Genomic DNA, 5216 nt, shown 5'->3' with positions numbered 1-5216 from the left:
TTTAACTAAACACTTTATTAGGTCTAGCTCCTAAGGGCAGGAATTTTTTTTACCTGTTTTGTTCTCTGATGTGCAACTAACATTGTAGGTGCTGTGGGTACTTAATAAATGTTTGTCAAATGAATGAAGGCACAACAAATCTGAAAGTAGACATGTGAACATTTTATCCATGGCATTTATCTGTTGTATCTCAAAAACTTTGGTATCCCCATAAAATATTTCAGTTATATTTCAAAAACATTTTTTTAATTTTTACAGTGCTGGGGATTGAACCCAGAGCCTTGTGCTTGTGAGGCAAACACTCTACCAACTGAGCTACATTGCCAGCCCCTGATTTTCTTAAAAAGGATCTTGACCTATACTGCCTAGATTGTTCTAAATTCAATGCATCCCAATCTTGGTCAAAATACATTGTAGTTTTTAGTGGTATAAAACATAATGTTATGACCAAGGCAGAAAAAGATAACAAGTCCTATAAAAGATAAAGTATCTTGGTTAATTTTTTTTTAATAAAGCTTTTATGTAGATATCCCAGGGCTACCTCTCTGATGAAGGGCTGCCCCGGGATCTTCATCATCCTGTCCCATCTACATATCAGAACATCTGGGGTCTTGGGTTAGGACCCTAAATGCCAACTTCATCTCTGAAATACCACAGGGTACCTACTTTCATATTCTCAGGATGTAACACTCCAAATGGAATTTCTCCCATTCCACCTCCAGTGGACAGACCCTTGCCAGGTTTCTTGACAGTTGGCACTTTTCTACCAGGATGGCAGCATCTGAGTGGTGGCTGGTGTCAAGGAGAGGCAGCATTGTTCAGTCATTTGAGCACAAGCAGCATCTTCTCACGGCCCTCTGACATCTCTCACGCTCTTAACCTCCCTTTTGGGCCATTTTGCTCTTATCCTTGGCATTCGCCCTCCCCTCCACATTGGCTTTCTGAGCCCTGGTTCTTTGGTCAATAGACTAAGATGAAATCTGCCTGGTGGTCCTGTTTCTGCCCCCAACCTGGGCTTGCTTTCAGCTTCCTTCTCACTTACATCCCAACGCACATATCCCCTTCCCCGCTCTGGGGCTTTCTTCACTCTTCCCCTCTAATCCTAACTCAGATCATGGTCTTTGTTTCCTCCCTGCTCAGCCTTCCCAATAGCCAGGAGGTTCCCAAAAGACATCAAGAGGTCCCTGGCACCAGCCTCCTAGCTCATTGCAGGTTGTCAGAAGGGAGATCCAGCCAGGCCATAAATGCCCTCCTTTTGCTCATTTGAGCCATTTCCGAAGGCCCACAAGTCACACTAAGCCCCTGCTGCAGTGTGCTTCTGCTAGAGAGAGGGAAATGGAACTGAACTGAAACTTGGCCAAACAAAAAATAGTTTTAATTATGCTTTTTTTTTTTTTTTTTTTTGAGACACTCCATAACTTGTCTGCCTGGAGAAAAGTGGTGAGATTCCAGTGTCTGTTTGATAAGCACATCAGACAAGCCCTCAGACCATGGGAACCAAGGGAGAATGGTGCAGCAGGGTGACAGGAGCCTCGGATGTGTTCCCGGACAGAACAAGTGTTATTATGGGATGACACAGACCAGACTCAAAGCAGATGCTGGTTCGTTCTGTTCTCAGAGGAAAAGTCGGCTAGAAATGGGGCTTCGAGACAGGGTCAAGGCAGCAATGCTCTTTCTGGCCGACAGCCCTCATCCCAGCCTTCTCTCCACAGAATCTCACAGGGAAAAAGACAGAACCCAGAAGAATCTATGTGGCTGTCCTTAGAATTAATCGTGATTGATATTCATCCAAGAGGATGAATGGATCCAGGACTGGGAGAGAGATGTCTGATCAGAAGGCTAAGTAGGATAGCTCCCAAATTTGCTTTCTGTTCATTAAAATCTCATCAGGGTAAATCCTTTGGGAGACCTAGGACAGTCACCCTGGAAGCATTTGGGGAAAAGCAGATATCTGGGCAAGAAAGAGGGTGTCCATTTGGACGTCTTCCACTGTGTGGGGAGAGCAGCAAAAACAGGGCAAACAGAATTATTGGAACTGATGAGAACCTTGCAGGTCATCAAATTCAACCTCCTGAATTTAGAGAGGAGAGCGAGGCACAGAGAGGAAAGGGGAGAGGCCCAAGGTCACATTGCCCCAGAGCATGGGGTGGGGGATGTGAAACAGGACAAGCCCTCAGTTCTTCTGATGTCCAACTCCAGGGTTTTTCCTTGCACTGAGCCTTGAAGGACAGCCCAGGAATTGGCGAGGACACTGCTTCCCTTTGCTGCTGATCTGGAGCTAGGGAGAAATGGGCCAGGTCCTAAATGCAGCTCTCAGGGAAGTCTCTAGCAGGTTGTCAAGTGCTCCTGCCAGTGCTGAGCTGGCAGATGAGGGTGGGGAGAAGTGCTTAGAAATCCTGAGCACTGAAAGGTGGCCTGTAATTGTAAAATTCCATTTCCTTTCAATTAGCAGCTGATTGCATTTGATGAGCTGCAACATTGTTTCCTCCATGTAGATTAGGAGTCAGAGCAGTCAATGAGCTGTGAAATTCTCTCCCTGCTGAAACAATAGACAGTGATTAAAGCGCAGCTAATCCGATCATTATAGCCAGAGCCCACTGATCATTAGCTGCTAACCAGATCCCAGAGAGCCGCTCCAGCTCGGCCAAGGCGGGCAGGATGCAGCAGGTCAATGCTACCAATATGCCGCCTCCCTCCTCTCCCTGCCCAGAAGTCCCCAGTGGACCCCAGGGCTGGGGCGAAAAAACAGGATGCCACAATGGATACAGGGAATGAGCCTGCCAAGGGCAGCTTGATGTCACAGAGAGAGAGAGAGCTAGGACTTTGGACGCAGATGTACCAGAACTGGGACCAAAGCCCACCCCACCCCAGGTGTGGTTTAACCTCTGAACCTCGGATAAATGATTTGTCCCAAATCCTTAATAATACCTTGTTCGCATGGTTGTTCTGAGGATTAATATCACAGCCCAGGTAAGATCCCTGGCATAATGCTGGAAGTCAGTAATAACACTAACTAACATTTTCAAGTGTTTGCTACGTGCCCAGCTCTGTTCTAAGGGCTTTATATGGATTAACTTATTTAATCCTCATAACAGCCCCAGTAAGGTAGATGCTATTATCATCCCTGTTTTTCTAATGAGGAGCACAGAAGTTCAGTAACTTGTTGGAGATCATTTAGCTATGAGTGACAGGGCTGGGATTTGAACTAGGCAAACCAACTCAGAGGTTAACCAACCCCCTTTGCTGATTCTAAAAAAAAAAAAAAAAAATGTTAGCACTCATTGACTGCCTTCACTGGGCCTGTGGATTTCAAACTTTACTGTGCAGAAGAATTAGCCAGAGAGAGAGTTCAACATGAAGATCATCAGAACAAAGCTGTGGAGATCAAGACTCAGGTAGGGACAGGATCCGAGAACCGGCAAGTTAATAGCACCATGCTGTGATGCTAGTACTGTGGTCCAGGACCTCCCTGGAGAAATGCTCCAGGTTCGGGGGAGCGCGGGTGTGTCTCTCCAAGTCCTGCATCCCCTTTTACTTTGCTGCCTCACTTAGGGCTATGCCCAGTTGCTGATAAGGAAAGTCATAGGTGCACTTGCAGCAGACAGGAAGAAAGGAAAAGGAAGAGTTTCTGGAACCACAAGTATCAGGATTTGAAACTCTGTCCCTTCCCTTACAGGAGTGGTCATATATGCCATCGTCCATGCAGGACACTTCTGAGATGGTGAACTCATGATTATTCCTAGGACCATCTGGGCAGGTTGGACATGGGTCGTTGTAGCAGACATAGGTGCCCTGCCTGTCCCATCTGTTGCTTGTCACCTCGAATGTTGGGGTCTGCTTACAGCAAGCATGATCGGCCTGAGCATGGGGTAAGCAGGGTGGGTAGAGGGTTAATGTCCCCAAAGCAGCATCAACCAATGACAGATAGGGAACCTGTAGGAATACACCTTAGTGTCCTTGCCTCTAGGTCAGAGTAATAATTGAGAAGTGCTGGGCTCTTTCTCCCAGAGTTCCCCAGCAAGACAGCTTCACTTGCCCATCATGGTAAATAACTTGATGACTCAACTTCTATTTCCTTCTTTTCCTTCCCTTTTTTATGTTTTATCTTTTCACTGTTATTTCTTGAAATCACCTCTCAAAATCTTTTCTTCTGAATCTTACTTTGAAACCAGAACAGCCACTTTATCATTTATGAACTGTGTGGCCTTAAATTTCACTTTTTTTAAGAGCAAAATGGAAATAACTAGAGAATGCAAGTCAAGCACAGGATACAGCAAGCACTCACCAAATGTGATTCTATTAGTAATAATATTTCTATTGGAAACAGTAATACAATTGGTGATTGCTCCGGAAGCAAATTTTTTCTTCTGTCTTGCTGCTGTGGCCACTTCTCTTCACCTCTCCTCTAGAATGTCACAATACTGCCCCACAGTATTGTGCTCCCTGCCCTCAGCCTTTCTTGCACCCAGGGTGGCCTCCTGTGAAGGCCAGGGTGCTGATCTTATTTCACTACTACCATGAGCCTGCGATGTATCAGGCACATGCTGGATTCAGAATACATGGTTTCTAAGTTTGCTGTGAGGAAAGATTCCCAACGGCCACTTTGAAAGAGGAACACAATCTATTTACCATCTACAAAAGTCTAACGCTTGTATTGAAAATCAACACACATTTGTTAAGCCTGGTGTTGATCATCACATCTTCCAAATACCTTTCGTTGCTGCCTCTGAACAAAGTCTAAATGAGGCACCAGGGCCCTTCTTAACCTCCCGCTCCCAACAGAGCTGCTGACACTGCCTTTGCCCAGAGGCTACGGAAAACCCCTTTGCACCCGTGTGGCTCTCCTGCTTCCTACTCTTCCTTCCCAGGAAACAAACGGGAGGTGCGCTTGCCTACTCCTTTTTAATTTTTTGCCAAGCAGTTGAACAGCTGATTTCAGTCATTTCTACCTATGGTTTCCTCCTTAAAGCTAATTAGTTTCTTTTCAAGTAATTGCAAATAGTACATTTTCCAGGCCCTTGGAGTCAAGGCTGACAACTAGCTGGCTGGAGTGGGCTCTTATCAATAGCTCACGGAAATTAGACGCACAAACATCACACTGGGGCCCCGAGGATTGCTCTAAGTTGTTTAGAATAAATAGCTCATGGAAGTCCCAGGGCTCTTTTATGAATGGACCTGCTAATGCAAAATCTCTCCAACGTGGTGGGGCAACATGA

The 5216-nt window shown here is 45.7% G+C and overlaps 1 non-coding gene across 1 annotated transcript; it reads right to left on the bottom strand.

Annotated features, from left to right (window-relative positions):
* Positions 1–252: 252 nt before the first annotated feature.
* On the bottom strand, positions 253–325 carry Trnav-cac (transfer RNA valine (anticodon CAC)). The gene has a single exon. It is a non-coding gene; the product is annotated as a tRNA-Val (tRNA).
* Between the last annotated feature and the right edge of the window lie 4891 nt (positions 326–5216).

The sequence above is a fragment of the Sciurus carolinensis genome, chromosome 11 (assembly GCF_902686445.1).
Source record: "Sciurus carolinensis chromosome 11, mSciCar1.2, whole genome shotgun sequence".
Taxonomy (NCBI): Eukaryota; Metazoa; Chordata; class Mammalia; order Rodentia; family Sciuridae; genus Sciurus; species Sciurus carolinensis.
This window is presented reverse-complemented; position numbering and strand designations above follow the sequence as displayed.